Below are 17,477 nucleotides of genomic sequence, written 5' to 3'. Positions count from 1 at the left end.
TTCTCTTTATACATTTGCTGAAGATCTAAGCCTTTAACCCTCTGGGGCCGACGCCGTCGTATATGATGGCTGAGACCAAGCTTTACTAAATTATAAATAACTTTTTAATGACATGAGATAGAAACTTACTTTTTTTTTTGCTGAAAAGTTAACTCTGCAGACTTTTGAGCCACCGTCCACCATTGTTGTACTCCTCATAGAAGCGGCGTGATGACGAGAACAATGTGAGTGTCCAATCGGAATTGGTTCACTGTCAGATGGTTTTCCAAAATCCAATTGTAGGGGAGATTCACCTCATGTGACACACCAAAGATTGTTTTTAGGAGTGATGTGTTACTAGTTTATTATAGTTTGCTGTGTGTTTTGAATAAATGTATGTGGAAAATTATTTTCCACTTTACTTTTTCCTTTCTTATTTCTGATTGTAAAGCTTTATTACACTTATAAAACACAACTATAGCATATATATTTTGAAAGTACAGGTTGTCCTGAAAAAAAAGAGACATAAAACTTGATTGTGAGATACAAGGAGAGCTGTTAGCAGTAATAAATCATTCATGCCAGGCGAGTGAACTGGCCAAAAAATGCCCTCGGACCCCAGAGGTTTGACCATTGAATCTGAAACATGACGGCAGATGCATGAAACGACATGGAATAAGTCTCTTTGCCAAAGGGTATTCCATGCGACGTCAGTAACCCTATGGCCTCGGCCGGAGGTTTGCGCTCTCCAAGAGTTTCTTGTTCAATTCTGATATGTTCATGTAATAAATTATTTATACACATCAGTGGCATAATACACTGCTCTGACTCAGGTTTTGCTAGTGAGATGATATTTTAAAAAAGGTAGAGGAATGTAACCGTCAGGTAAAAAGCCCATTGATGGGAGAACCAAGGAGCACTGTCCAGTTCTATCCATCACACTGGCAGGTCTACAACTTTAAACTAATCATTCTTACCTATTTAAAAAAAAATAAGCATGGATAGCTGGAGTGGGGTGACTTCACTCGCTACTGAATTTAGCCAGTCTGCCAGGTACGAGTGCAAAACTTGATTTGATATTCCAGCCATAAACGGTACAACACCACTGATTCAAAAATAAAACTGATCACTAGATAAAATAAATGCTGAGGAAACACAAGAAAGTCAGAAGATTTACATATATTGTGGGTGTCTTCTGCTAAAAAAACAAAAAACAAAAACATGAACAGTTCCTCATCACTAACAACAGTACCATGAAGAAATGTCTGGGAAAAAAAACAAGCTAGAAACAGCTTTAGTCTGTTTATCAAGAGTCGGGCTAGCTGCTAAGATTTAGCACATAGACAGAATGTCTCTATTTGAAGGATTTATGAGGACTTTTTAAGAAGAACTCCTGAAGCCGTCTAAATGTCACATATGCAGGTTGAACAGAGAGCGCTGAGGCACCAGAAGCCCCCCGCTGCCTATGTCCCTGGAAACGGAGCCGAGTTAACCGGAGCTTTTCGGACTTTACTCGGGTAAACACCTCGTTAGCATGTGTGCTGAAACGGAAGACGATAAGGCTGCTAACACCGCAGGCTGTGCAGACAATGAGCCCACAGGCTCGGCTAGCTGTAGCCGCCGCACGCCGCGGTGTCGGACACAAGCTAACAGCTCGCGCTCAGCTAACCTTAAACAGCTAAACCACTAACCAGCCACTAACCAGTCACAAGAAGCTCCAACTCACCCACTTAGCTCGCCGCTCCTCTTCCGAACCCTGCCGTGTCCATGCTGGCGGTCCGTCCGCAAAAAGCGCTAATCATACGGCGGAATGACAATAAAAGCGGCGGAGAGAAACATGAAGCGGCACCGAGCTCCGGAGGCCAGCCGAGCGTCACACGCACCGTCCGCGCACCGAACCGCCGGCTCCACGGCGCATTTTCTCTGCCTCCGGTTCCAACACCAGCACACTCCCGTCCTGCGGTCCACGAGCAGTTAATCCCACAGCAGCAACGACCTCCTCATCCGGGTTAATTCCGTGGCGGTGCTAAGAGCCGCGGTTCTCCGTGTGAGAACTGATACAATGTAACCAGGGGCAGCCGCAAACTCAGGACGGCGGATCCGCGCGGAGCGAACTGCCCACTCAGCGCCTGGGCAAAACGCGGAGCTGGATCACCGCGCGCACTGGACTGTGCTGTGGGAGCCCACGGAGGCGCGTGCGTGCGTGTGTGTGCGCGCACAAAGTCGTGAAGATGACATACAGTGTATTATTAGTGCAGCAGATAAGTGAATATTTACTGGGGGATCCTTCAAATGGTGATGCAAGCACCAAATTTGGCACACATACTCCTTAGACATTACTCTTTTAAAAATGCAGAGTGGCCACATGAACTTTCAGTAGGCGGCCAAGAAGGGGTCAATTGAAAAATTACACAGGGGTCAAATTTTAAAAATGCTCCAATCATATTGAAAGGTATTCCATATTATTTGTCTGATCATAACGATTCCAAAAAGGTGCAGTTTGGACTATCTGTGACTGAATGTTCTGGAGTTATGGGGTAAAAACAGCAAGAACACTGAGAAAGGTCAATTTCAGTTTGTACAGGGGTCAAAAGTTAAAGTTGCTCCAATTTTGGTAAAAAAAGTGGTGCAAATTACTGGTTGAGCTAATAGGATTAATAAATGGAATAGTTTTGACTGTGTTGAGTGCTTGATTTCAAAGTAAAGGTTAAACAATGTCGGCATCCATTGGATTCTATGACGTGACATATGCTACCCTGTAACATGATAACTAAGCATGTTACATGATGCAAACTATTCCTTTTTAAAACCATATTCACTCAGCTAATAATTTGCATCACTTTTTACCAAAATTGGAGCAACTTTAACTTTTGACCCCTGTACAAACTGAAAGTGACCTTTGTCACCATTCTTGCTGTTTTTACCCCACAACTCCAGAACATTCATTCACAGATAGTCCAAACTATACTTTTTGGAATTTTTATGATCAGACAAATAATATGGAATACCTTTCAATATGATTGGAGCATCTTTTAATTTTGACCCCTGTGTAATTCTTTAATTGACCCCTTCTTGGCCGCCTATTGAAAGTTCATGTGGCCACTCTGCATTTTTAAAAGAGTAATGTCTAAGGAGTATGTGTGCCACATTTGGTGCTTGCATCACCATTTGAAGCATTTTTTCTGTTATTCGCTGCACTATATACAGTAGTCAGACATAGATATACTCAACAAAAATATAAACGCAACACTTTTGGTTTTGCTCCCATTTTGTATGAGATGAACTCAAAGATCTAAAACTTTTTCCACATACACAATATCACCATTTCCCTCAAATATTGTTCACAAACCAGTCTAAATCTGTGATAGTGAGCACTTCTCCTTTGCTGAGATAATCCATCCCACCTCACAGGTGTGCCGTACCAAAATGCTGATTAGACACCATGATTAGTGCACAGGTGTGCCTTAGACTGCCCACAATAAAAGGCCACTCTGAAAGGTGCAGTTTTGTTTTATTGGGGGGGGGATACCAGTCAGTATCTGGTGTGACCACCATTTGCCTCATGCAGTGCAACACATCTCCTTCGCATCATCCGTGAAGGGAACACCTCGCCAACGTACCAAATGGCAGCGAATGTGAGCATTTGCCCACTCAAATCGGTTACGACGACGAACTGAAGTCAGGTTGAGACCCCGATGAGGACGACGAGCATGCAGATGAGCTTCCCTGAGACGGTTTCTGACAGTTTGTGCAGAAATTCTTTGGTTATGCAAACCGATTGTTCCAGCAGCTGTCCGAGTGGCTGGTCTCAGACGATCTTGGAGGTGAACATGCTGGATGTGGAGGTCCTGGGCTGGTGTGGTTACACGTGGTCTGCGGTTGTGAGGCTGGTTGGATGTAGTGCCAAATTCTCTGAAACGCCTTTGGAGACGGCTTATGGTAGAGAAATGAACATTCAATACATGAGCAACAGCTCTGGTTGACATTCCTGCTGTCAGCATGCCAACTGCACGCTCCCTCAAATCTTGCGACATCTGTGGCATTGTGCTGTGTGATAAAACTGCATCTTTCAGAGTGGCCTTTTATTGTGGGCAGTCTAAGGCACACCTGTGCACTAATCATGGTGTGTAATCAGCATCTTGATATGGCACACCTGTGAGGTGGGATGGATTATCTCAGCAAAGGAGAAGTGCTCACTATCACAGATTTAGACTGGTTTGTGAACAATATTTGAGGGAAATGGTGATATTGTGTATGTGGAAGAAGTTTTAGATCTTTGAGTTCATCTCATACAAAATGGGAGCAAAACCAAAAGTGTTGCATTTATATTTTTGTTAGATAGATAGATAGATAGATAGATAGATAGATAGATAGATAGATAGATAGATAGATAGATAGATAGATAGATAGATAGATAGATAGATAGATAGATAGATAGATAGATAGATAGATAGATAGATAGATAGATAGATAGATAGATAGATAGATAGATAGATAGATAGATAGATAGATAGATAGATAGATAGATAGATAGATAGATAGATAGATAGATAGATAGATAGATAGATAGATAGATAGATAGATAGATAGATAGATAGATAGATAGATAGATAGATAGATAGATAGATAGATAGATAGATAGATAGATAGATAGATAGATAGATAGATAGATAGATAGATAGATAGATAGATAGATAGATAGATAGATAGATAGATAGATAGATAGATAGATAGATAGATAGATAGATAGATAGATAGATAGATAGATAGATAGATAGATAGATAGATAGATAGATAGATAGATAGATAGATAGATAGATAGATAGATAGATAGATAGATAGATAGATAGATAGATAGATAGATAGATAGATAGATAGATAGATAGATAGATTTCTCTGGACAATCATCTGCTTGGCTCATATTGGCCCAATGACACGGCTTTCGTCTAATTTTCCATGCTAAGCAAAGAAAAATATCCAAGATAAGAAGAAGAGCTCACCAGCCTGATGCACTGTGACAGACACTGTGATCTGCCAAGTAAATATACTTTACCCAACCCTAAAGCATTTTTTTAGAACTTAAATGTTATTTATGTTTTTATCAACAACAGAGCAAATCACATAACCATAAATCACAAATGGAATTCAACATACATTTCAGCACATTATGAAGACGTTCAATAAAATAAACATTTCAGCATTATATTTCACAGCATGTTAAAAGTGGATTCAGCATCACGATATATTCAGAGGAGAAAAGTCATCTTTTGAGTGACAGATCTGAGGCACTCTACATGACAGTGACACAGAGGGGAGAAAAAAATGTTAACATCTCAAATGTACTAATCAGGCCTTTACAAAAATAAGGCTTCTGCTCAGCCCTGCTGTAGACTAAAAGTACACTGGTAAACCAAACACTCCATTTTAATAAAATAATTAAGTTAATGTAACTCAAACTTTGAAAAAAGTTATAGTTACTCGTTTCCATTAATTAAACTAACTCAAAAATTAATTGTTGTCATAACAACTCAGTTCCTTTAAGTGTATTTTTAAGTGTGTTTTGGGGCATTTAAGTGTTGGTGATGTATTTCCAGTGCATTCCATTCACTCACTTTAATTGAGTTTGCAGCCACTACATTTATACCATTATGAAAAACTGCAAGTTCTGTCCATGGGCTACCATTTAGTATTTTTCATCCTGTGGTAGTCCTTTAGATTTTTGTTGTTGTTGTTGTTAGCAGATTATTACCAATAAGTAAACCAAAGAATGTATCAAAAAATTTCATCCAAAATATAATGCAAATTTATTAGGCAGAAATTTATTTGTCACTTTTTTATTGAAAAACATAAACTAGATTTGCACAAGTTTATTTAACTATAAATTGTTAAAGCTGGACTGCCAGGAAGCATATTGAAATTGAGATGATTGTTAGAATTTTGATGGGGACCAAAGTAATTTTGTTTGTTAGTGTGAATATAAAGGATTCCCAAAATATTATTCTGAATGTGATTAAAATTCGTCCGTATTGAAGCAAATTCTGAATTATTGGCACGTGCCAAAAATTCAAAAGCCAGGATGCCATCAGGGTGATATCACAGGTCACGTGGGGGGGTTTCACCGCTAGCTGCGATGCATGAAGAAGGCAAGATGGAGGAGAGAGACAGTAGAAGTGAAAGAAAGCGAAGAAGACTGGCAATATACACTGAAAGTGCAAAGAAAAGACGTCATTTGGAGTGAGAGAAAAAGAGAAGATCAATGACGGTGAGAGATCGTTGGGAGCAACTGCGACAGAAGACTGGCTATTGAACTCACGAGGATTTTGCAGCGCTGCTTTTGGACAGGTGAGTTGCCTGGTGACTGGTGTCTGACGGTGTACTGTTATGGTTATTATCTGAGTCTGTTATTATCTGAATATCGGAGTTATTAAGTGCATCTGTGCAAGCGCCAACGCACTTCCGGCTTGAATTCGTCTGCAGGTTTTGACGTTCGCTTGGGCGAAATACGCTATGGATTTCCCTCAAATTATGTATGTTACCACAAATTAAAAATTCCCAAAAAATTTTAATGGGTTCTAAATATGATATAGTTTATATATATTAAACTTCAGACTATATTTTATCTATTGAAGATTGCCGGTATTCCAGCTTTAAGTTACTAAAACTTTAACAATTACGTTTTTTAAAATTATTTTATTAAGTTGGTAAACTCAAATGGTTTAAGTTCAACTAACTCATTGAGTTTTACAGTGTCGATTAACTGATTCCATCTGCTCAAAGTGATATTAATCAGTGAAATCTCCTGGTGGAGTCAGTGACTGCAAAGAAAACCTGCACCCTCTTGGCCCTTTCTGGAACAAGTTACCCACCCCTGGTGTAGACATTTGAAGTCTTAATGAATATGTTATTTTTCCATTTGGTACAGTTCCCCTACTTTCTGAACCCAGGCGCTGTAGGAGGGTGGCTCGAGTTGCATCCATTTAATTATAATGCATTTCAAACCTGCTGTAAAAAGAACATTTAAAAGATATGATTTAGCCCTTCCCTGTAGACCTGCTGGAACTATACCTAGTAATGCCACTGTCATATCCTTTGGTATGACCTCTACAAAACTTTGGTTTAAAGCCCTGTGCTGCAGTTCCTCCAACACAGGCTTGATACTCTAGGGTCCATCTTAGAAACCACTACTAATAATTTTCTATTTAAATTCCCATCATGTATTTGAATTTGTGGTTAGATGTGCTTCTGTCCGTGCTTCTGTCCACATCTCATCGGAAATGGTTTTGGCTGTCTCTGCCTCCCATCTTTGTTTTGTCAAACTGGGCCCATGCTGACCCATTGATTAAAAATACCTTGTATAACTTTATCAATTTCTTATCCCCTTCACCTTTTCGGAATTGGATTAGGAGGTTCTCTATTGGTGTGGGGTCTAACACTCTTTCCCATTCCTTGTGTGTAGTCAGGAAAGAGCGTAACTTTAGATGTTTCTGTGAAGACTCTCAGTTGTCCGGGTGGTTTCCGTAGTAGAGAAGCTTGAATCTTCGACTGGACTGGGTTGCTTGACATGAGGACGTTTCGTGACTGGACTGGGTTGCTTGACATGAGGACGTTTCGTGACTGGACTGGGTTGCTTGACATGAGGACGTTTCGTGAAAGCGAAACGTCCTCATGTCAAGCAACCCAGTCCAGTCGAAGATTCAAGCTTCTCTACTATCGTAACTGTAGATAGTTTTCTGGAGTTGGAAATGTCTACGCAACTCTTCAAAGAACACAAGATTGTGTCAATTAACTGATGAGTAAACATAAGCCCATGATCAGTCCATTTTGCAAAACCCTTATTTAAGGTACTGGGGGATGAAGGATTTAATATGTCCTATACTTGTCAGAATTGAGAGCGCTTTTGACAACCAAAACACAACTCGTACTTTGTTCCAAATGGTAAGTGTGGTTCTAGTCTCTAAAGCATTTTTTTTTAAACTAAATCTACTGCAGTAGGGTCCTCCAGGAGGAAAAAAAACAAACCCTCAGAAATGTGAGGTGTGTTGTTTTTTTCTAAATATGATACCAGTCACTAGAATTATATTATTTAATATGTGGCAAAGGTGTAGCTTTACATAAACTAAATTAAAAATCACAATGTATTCATTCATGTTTCTACACCCACTTACTCCAGTCAGGGGTCACAGTGGGACTGCAAATACAGTATAATGTAAAATCAAATTGTAATACAGAGCATCTGGAAAGTATATGCAGCGCTTCACTTTTTACACATTTTGTTATGTGACAGCCTTATTACAAAATGGAATAAATTCATTTTTTTTCCATCCAAATTCTACTCACAACACCCCATAATGACAACATGAAAAAGTTTTTTTTTAACTTTTCACAAATTTTAAAAAAAAAAACGTACATAATTATTCACATCCTTTACTCTACACTTGCCACAAGCTTGGCGCACCTATCTTTGGTCAGTTTGGTCCATTCCTCTTTGCAGCTCAGACATGTACTGTTAACTGTGGGACCTTATATGTAGACAGGTGTGTGCCTTTACAAATCATGTCCAATCAACTGAATTTACCCCAGGTGGACTCCAGTTAAGCTGTAGAAACATCTCAAGGATGATCAGTGGAGACAAGAGGCACCTGAGCTCAATTTCATGGCAAAGGTGGTGAATAATTCAGTACATGTGATTTCTTTGTTTTGTTTTTTATATATATAAATTTGGAAAAGTCTCAAGAGAACTTTTTCACATTGTCATTATGGGGCATTGTGTGTAGACCTTTGAGGGAAAAAAAAGAATTTCATCTATTTAGGGGAAAAGGCTGTAACATAAAAAAAATGTGGAAGAAGTGAAACGCTGTGAATACGTTCTGGATGCACTGTACAGGTGAGCTCCGTAAACTCGCGCTAGTTGGGGTCCACAAAATCAGATCACAAGTTATCTCAAACCACTAGTTAATGACATTGAGAAATATATATATATATATATATATATATATATATATATATATATATATATATATATATATATATATATATATATATATATATCATATTAGCATATTATACAGTAGTCTAAATTTTTGGGGTCCACAAATCGACCAAATGGGGTTAATGGGGTTCACCTGTAATTGTAAAATCATGTTTTTTAACAATTGTTATATGTATCAAAATGGTACCCAAGTATCGTGATGCATATTGAATCTGGAAATAAGTGTATTGTTGCAGTCTTAATATCCACACAGACACATGCATGTATGTCAGGATAGAGACAATAAAGAACAGCGCACTCTGCTGGTAGACTCTAGTGTTGGAGTTTCCATGGGTCGGATTGGAATCCCTAGTATCAGAAACTTCGTAGACACGCTCAGTCCAGCCCGAACCAGTAGAATCTGTGATTCTGCCGGATCGCTTTCACAGTGAAAAAGTAACTGTAATATGATAAATATTTCTAATCTGATACGTAAATGATTCTTGAAAGAAGATCATGAAAAACTGCGATGGGCTGGAACACGTTGGCGCGTTATGTACACCATCATCAAATCTGTCAGCTCCACCGCTCAGCCGTCACCGTGTGAAGTTGTGTTCGGGAAGCAAGTGGTAGCTCAGTACACCGACATGACGAGAAGGAAGTCGGTGTTGCGGCTGGAGATCAAAAGGCTTCAAGTGACTCAGCAGCTGGGCAGGAAGTGTCGCTTCAGGTGCAGCAGAACAGCGCTGAAGAGCCAGAAGATACAAACCTTATAACCACAACAGCAGAGTTCCCACCAGAAGAAATGCTCACCGAGGTTAACACGGCTCTGCTCAGAAAACTCAAGCGTTATCCTGGAGATGCTTGGCTACGAGATCAAATGCAAGAGCCACAGATGATGTCCTCCAAAGAGAAGAAGACTGGAGGCTGGGATACCCAGAAAGACATCAGCCAGCTAACGGAGTTGGTAAAGGGAGACCGAAAGATGTGTTCCATCTGAACAAGAAGTACAGCAAGCTGCTCATAAGCAAGACCTTGGACACGGGCAAAGAAATGTTCATAGACCTGAGACACGAGTGAGGAAATGCACCCGTGAAGCAGAGGAAGAATACGCTACGGAATTCCTAAACAGGCCCACAGGCTCGGTGCTGCTGGTGCTTATCTCTGGAATCTGAAGCATCAAGTAGATGAGTCTTTGACTCCCCAGAGGCAGGACGCCAGTCTGACACAGGTTACCTCCCCAGCCAAGGCCAGTACCCATCAACAGCTGGGTGGACAAACTTTCCTGCCTGCCGCATATCGAAGAAAAACAAAAATTGACCCAGAATGCATTGCTTTGTCAACACCCAGGGTTTTATTTCTCAGTCGAATGATTTTCCAGTCCCACTGTCTACTATGCTTGACGTCCATGTTTTATTCTTATTTGCTTTATTTTACGTGTTTGGGTGATTCTTAGACTACGGGCACTTTTATGTCCCTTGATCATATTTTATGAAAAAAAGAAAAAAGGGGACATTTCACACTTTTATAGTTATCTTTACAATGAAAGTGTTTTAAGAAATTTGTCCTAGTAGTCTATGATGACGTTTTCACCTTTTTTCAGCATCATTATATGCAAATATTGCCGTTTTGTGCTTGTCCCACACCCAGACTTATGATCTTCAATGATGAAAATGAATAGTAAAAAAACGTTTTTTCTAATGTTTTAAAATATCTCTGAATAAAATATCAGTAAAATAATCAAAACATAATTGGGGACTTTCATCTGTTCCCAAACCTGAAAAAAACCTTGGCTGGGAAGCACTATCGGAGCAATGATGAGGTGATGGCTGCCGTTGAGGACTATTTTGACTCTCAAGATGAAAGCTTCTATGCCAAGGCAATCGAAGCACTCAAGCACAGCTGGAAGAAGTGTGTGGAGTTACAGGGAGACTATGTAGAAAAATAACCCTGAATTTGTTCAATTTGACAACTGCGAGTCAGCCTTAGAACTTTTCAGCCTAAATAATCAGAAAATGCAAAAACACATTAAAAATTCCCTGAAAAATCTTAATTGACAGAGTTTATTTGTACCTCTGTCAACTGACGCATGTATTTGCTGAATAAAAATAAAACAACTGTGTCTAATGAAGGACATAAATTGAATTTTCCTGGTGTAGCTCCTTCTGACACAGTCTGCAGTCTTCTAACATGCTTTTCTTTTTGATAATAAAGACTTCAGTGAGCAAGAAAACTCCACTGACAGACTGAGCACCACTGATATAAAAACACAGCACTGCTCCAACCACGCTCTGTGTGTGTGTGTGTGTGTGTGTGTGTGAGGCAGAAAGTGTCTTGTTTTGCATACCTGATCACTGCCATCATTGTAAAATCTGGGAACAACGCTGAAAAGTATTTATTTTGGATTCCTCATAACAACTCACCATGTTGCACTTTTGCCAAGTGAAAGTCCAGAAAGTCTTCACAGTGCTGCACTTTTTCCACATTTTTTATATTACAGCCTTATTTCAAAATGGATTAAATTATTTTTTTTTCCTCAAAATTCAACACACATAATGACAATGTCAAAAAAATGTTTTTGTTTTGAGATTTTTGCAAATTTATTAAAAAAATAAAAAATAATAATTAAAAAAACATAAATATTCACAGTCTTTGCCATGAAGCTCCAAATTGAGTTCAGGTGCCTCCTGTTTCCACTGATCATCCTTCAGATGTTTCTACAGTTTAACTGGAGTCCACCTGAGGTAAATTCAGTTGATTGGACATGATTTGGAAAGACACACACCTGTCTACATATAAGGTCCCACAGTTGACAGTCAGAACACAAACCAAACATGACGTCAAATGAACTGTCTGTAGACCTCAGAGATAGGACTGTCTGGAGGCACAAATCTGGGGAAGGGAACAGAAACATTTCTGCTGCTTTGAAGGTCCCAATGAGCACAGTGACCTCCATCATCTGTAAATGGAAGTTCAGATCCACCAGGACTCTTCCTAGAGCTGGCCGCCTGTCTAAACTGCTCTAAAACCAAAATAACACAGTCACAAGTCCACACAACCCTCCAGAAAGGATTTTGTGTGAATGTACCTGAAGAAGACACTTCTTCCTTCTCTCTCTCTCAACATGTGTGTAGTTCTGAAGTTCCATGTAGCTTGAACTGAGCTTCTTTGTCAGGTTCTTTCATTTCCAAAGCCACCAAGACATCTGCTGGTCATCAGGTGGCAGAAATTCATAAACTGTCCAAATGAATGAAACTGAAAATTGAATCACTTACAGGCTGCTTTGGTTTATGTCAGAATATTTTGGACTCCAAACACAGATGTATTAAACCAAAAGAAAAGATAGCAGTGCCTCCTGTGCCCCCTGTGCCTCCTGTGCCCCCTGGATACTGGTGGGCAAATAATATTAAGGATAAATAACTCTGTCTTTACTTCCTACCAGCTGTATCATCATGTTGGACGTGTTCGAACCCGCCGATGCTCCTATTACACCAAAGAAAACAAGAGCGAGGACAAAACTCGATCTGCACCCTCTGGGGTCAGCGTGACACACTGTCTCTGCAGCTCCCTCACACTCTCATTTCACTCAATTCACTCTGTGAACAAACAGCAGAGGGGGATTTCACCAAAAACAGGAAGCTGGGGGGGGGGGGGGGGGATGTGCAATGTCAGGAATCTAATTCTCACAGCAGCAAGCGCACCCTTTAATGTTTACCAGCTCGAGAGCACACGAAGGTTTTAAGTCCTCTCTCCCAGCGCTGGTTTCCCAGGCAACAGGAATATGATAATGTTGCCTTTGACATGACAGAAGGAATCATCACGCTAACAAACAGAGACAACAGGCGCAGGGAGCGCCAGGAAGGGGGGCTGAATTAATGGGCTCATTTTCACACAGCCACTCATCACCATCCTCCATCTTCCTCCGCTGCCTCCAACGTCGCCCGCTGGCAGGCAAGCTCCCGCCGTCCCCACATGGAACACACAGCCTCCACTGGAAAGCTAAATAAGAGTCAGCGGCCAGCGGGGACCGCCGAGGACACGTTAGCGATGATGACTGCTCCGCCAGGCTCAGGCTCCGAGCCGAGTGCTCTCAGCTAGCAACACGGTAAAGTCCAGCCTGAAACGAACGAGTACGGGCGCCATGTGCTCTGTGTCAGCAAGACGCCGTGTGAGCCACAGTCAGCAGCTTCATCTGTGATGACGTCTCTACGTCGCTCCTCAAACCAAACAGTCGCTCCTCAAACCAAACAGTCGCTCCTCAAACCAAACAGTCGCTCCTCAAACTAAACCGTCGCTCCTCAAACTAAACCGTCGCTCCTCAAACTAAACCGTCGCTCCTCAAACTAAACCGTCGCTCCTCAAACTAAACCGTCGCTCCTCAAACCAAACAGTTGCTCCTCAAACTAAACCGTCGCTCCTCAAACTAAACCGTCGCTCCTCAAACCAAACCGTCGCTCCTCAAACTAAACCGTCGCTCCTCAAACTAAACAGTCGCTCCTCAAACTAAACCGTCGCTCCTCAAACTAAACCGTCGCTCCTCAAACCAAACAGTCGCTCCTCAAACTAAACCGTCACTCCTCAAACCAAACAGTCGCTCCTCAAACTAAACCGTCGCTCCTCAAACCAAACAGTCGCTCCTCAAAGCAAAACGTTGCTCCACAAACCAAACCCTGATGCCTCCACATTTGCTGAAAGGACAAGTCCAATAAAACACACATTTTGACCGATCTTTGTCTTCTTTTCATTGGCTGGTTCCTGCAGGTCTGCAGGTAGAAAGGCCCACATCGTTTCCCCCACGTGCGGAACAAGGAGCCAAATCAGTCACGTCGGCTTTCGGCCACTTTCATTTGCAGAATTAGACCCCGTAAATCCCGTGGCTGCCTTGATAATATTCTATTAGATTTTATTCATGTCTTCATGCCTCCCAGCTCTGTGAGCGCTTATTTTCCCTGGAGGATTATTGGTTTCCCCAACTGGAAGACAAATTTGACATTTCCTTGGGGCGTAACAATTAACTGATACAAATCAAAAAAACTATTTTATTGTAAAAGAGGCGACAGCATCGATACACAGATCCCTCAGTCTATGTATATACACCATGACCCAGTCGATCTGTCGAGCCATCACAACCACGTGCTCGATCACATCTGTTATCAACCGTGACCTTCACACGCTGGTTTGTCACGTTATGGATGAGAAGCTCTTGGGATGTATGAGGGCTGTCCGTAAAGTATAGGTCCTTTTTATTTTTTTCAAAAACTATATGGATTTCATTCATATGTTTTTACGTCAGACATGCTTGAACCCTCGTGCGCATGCGTGAGTTTTTCCACGCCTGTCGGTGACGTCATTCGCCTGTGAGCACACCTTGTGGGAGGAGTCGTGCAGCCCCTCGTCGGAATTCCTTTGTCTGAGAAGTTGCTGAGAGACTGGCGCTTTGTTTGATCAAAATTTTTTCTAAACCTGTGAGACACATCGAAGTGGACACGGTTCGAAAAATTAAGCTGGTTTTCAGTGAAAATTTTAACTGCTGATGAGAGATTTTGAGGTGATTCTGTCGCTTTAAGGACTTTTCACGGTGCAAGACGTCGTGCAGCGCTCTCAGGCGGCGTCATCAGCCTGTTTCAAGCTTAAAACCTCCACATTTCAGGCTCTATTGATCCAGGACGTCGTGAGAGAACAGAGAAGTTTCAGAAGAAGTCGGTTTCAGCATTTTATCCGGATATTCCACTGTTAAAGGAGATTTTTTTAATGAAAGACGTGCAGGCGGATTGCAGCGTCGGCTCGCAGCCGCCGCGACGCTCCGTCACAGGAAAAACACCTCCGTGTTGATAACCATTTGTTAAAATCCAGTTGGCTTTTGATGGCTTTCAGTGGAGTGAGTATATGAGAAATTGTTTATCAGCTGGAGATGTTCCAACTTGTCCTTAAGGCTTCCAGCAGAGGTGTTTTTCCTGTGACGGAGCGTCGCGGCGGCTGCGAGCCGACGCTGCAATCCGCCTGCACATCTTTCATTAAAAAAATCTCCTTTAACAGTGGAATATCCGGATAAAATGCTGAAACCGACTTCTTCTGAAACTTCTCTGTTCTCTCACGACGTCCTGGATCAATAGAGCCTGAAATGTGGAGATTTTAAGCTTGAAACAGGCTGATGACGCTGCCTGAGAGCGCAGCGCGACGTCTCGCACCGTGAAAAGTCCTTAAAGCGACAGAATCACCTCAAAATCTCTCATCAGCTGTTAAAATTTTCACTGAAAACCAGCTTAATTTTTCGAACCATGTCCACTTCGATGTGTCTCACAGGTTTAGAAAAAATTTTGATCAAACAAAGCGCCAGTCTCTCAGCAGCTTCTCAGACAAAGGAATTCCGATGAGGGGCTGGACGACTCCTCCCACAAGGAGTGTTCACAGGCGAATGACGTCACCGACAGGCGTGGAAAAACTCACGCATGCGCACGAGGGTTCAAGCATGTCTGACGTAAAAACATATGAATGAAATCCATATAGTTTTTGAAAAAAATAAAAAGGACCTATACTTTACGGACAGACCTCGTATATCCTGTACGCTCTGGGGGTTGGTAAGGTTAGACCTGACGTGTGAAGCACCTTGAGGCAACGTTTGTTGTGATTTGGTAAAATAAATTAAATTAAATTGAAATATCCAACAAAGTGCCTACGGGGCTTTTGATCTGGAACCAACTCCAGATGTGAATAATTGTGAATTGATCCCAGCTCCAATCCAAACACGGAGGACCAGAACAGGTTCTTACAGTTTTATGATGTCTGATCATTCTCATGTTCGTGTGGCACATCTCAGCCCTCAGAGAGGTGCTCTGTACCTGAATCAGCCGGCATTTCTGGAACACAATGGGGGGAACCCCCATCCCACACACACACAAACAGAGGGAGCAACTTTTCCATATCGGTAACGCCGCGCCAGCTGACAAAACTTCAAGTTTCTGTGTAGGCTCTCAGTTGTCCAGGTGGTTTTCATAATAGAGAAGCTTGAATCTTCGACTGGACTGGGTTGCTTGACGCGAGGACGTTTCACGTCAAGTTGCAATCCTGCATGCGGAGGTCTCTGTGAAAATGGCCAAGGAGTTCAAATCCATCCCAACTATTTTCCGAACTCACTTGTTAAGGTCACGAGGGGCCTGGAGCCAATCCCGGCTTTCAAAGGAGTTAAAATGACCCTCCAAAGTCAAAGGGCCTAAAGCTGATGACATACTTCAGTTGACAGCCTGTCAGTGAAAAACTGAATCGAAATGGAAAAATGGATCACAAAGACGAGAAAAGCACCAAACCTGTCCGCGATTGTCCGCAGTGTGACCCCGTGTGTGAGGATGGGGCGGCGCCGCGCCGAACGCAGGCTATCAAAGGAAGTCATCGCACACAGGCGCTTCCCGCCCGTTTCAACAACGCGATGAACCGTGCAGCTGACATTTTTCTAAAGGAACTCAAACAGGATTCCACAGAACTTTGAAAAGGTAAAAAGATGAATGAAAAAAAAAAATCAAATGAAAGCTGAATTCAGCACCGAGTCCTGGAAGATGAACAAAGCAGAATGTGTGAACGGGCAGCATTTATTTATTTATTCACCACATGATCCAAATGGCTCTTCTGGAAAATATGAGGTTAATTACTATCAAAGAAAGACATTCATGTTCTAAATTTGTAAGGAATTATGTATTTAGGACAGTTTTAGGCTGTGACTTAATTAGTGGCACTGAATGTCACGCGATGTGAGCACAGCGGAGCTTTTTGCAGCGGTAATATGGCGACAAACATTTGGGAAGCTTCAGGTATTTACACATTTTAACTAGAGCTGAAACAACTAATCGAGTTAATCGATTAAAATCGATTATTAAAATAGTTGTCAACTAACTAACTAAGCCCTACCATTAATTAATGCTTCGATCTTAAATATGATCAATCTATCTTTATTAGTTGGCTATGTACCACAGGCTTTTAAGGTGGCAGTAATTAAACCATTACTTAAAAAGCCATCACTTGACCCAGCTATCTTAGCTAATTATAGGCCAATCTCCAACCTTCGTTTTCTCTCAAAAATTCTTGAAAGGGTAGTTGTAAAACAGCTAACTGATCATCTGCAGAGGAATGGTCTATTTGAAGAGATTCAGTCAGGTTTTAGAATTCATCATAGTACAGAAACAGCATTAGTGAAGGTTACAAATGATCTTCTTATGGCCTCGGACAGTGGACTCATCTCTGTGCTTGTTCTGTTAGACCTCAGTGCTGCTTTTGATACTGTTGACCATAAAATTGTATTACAGAGATTAGAGCATGCCATAGGTATTAAAGGCACTGCGCTGCGGTGGTTTGAATCATATTTATCTAATAGATTACAATTTGTTCATGTAAATGGGGAATCTTCTTCACACACTAAGGTTAATTATGGAGTTCCACAAGGTTCTGTGCTAGGACCAATTTTATTCACTTTATACATGCTTCCCTTAGGCAGTATTATTAGACGGCATTGCTTAAATTTTCATTGTTACGCAGATGATAC

At 41.4% G+C, this 17,477-nt stretch overlaps 1 protein-coding gene across 1 annotated transcript in view; it reads right to left on the bottom strand.

Annotated features, from left to right (window-relative positions):
- The window catches only part of LOC117500999 (zinc finger protein 609-like), a 336,795-nt gene extending 334,743 nt beyond the window's left edge, over nt 1–2,052 (bottom strand). Inside the window, exon 1 of the mRNA XM_034159801.1 lies at nt 1,706–2,052. The gene's annotated coding sequence lies outside the window, so the exon portion shown is untranslated. The remainder of the gene's footprint in view (nt 1–1,705) is intronic.
- Nucleotides 2,053–17,477: the final 15,425 nt, after the last annotated feature.

Source organism: Thalassophryne amazonica, chromosome 2 (genome assembly GCF_902500255.1).
Source record: "Thalassophryne amazonica chromosome 2, fThaAma1.1, whole genome shotgun sequence".
NCBI lineage: Eukaryota > Metazoa > Chordata > Actinopteri > Batrachoidiformes > Batrachoididae > Thalassophryne > Thalassophryne amazonica.
Note: the sequence above shows the minus strand (reverse complement) of the source record. Positions and strands in the feature narration are given on the sequence as shown.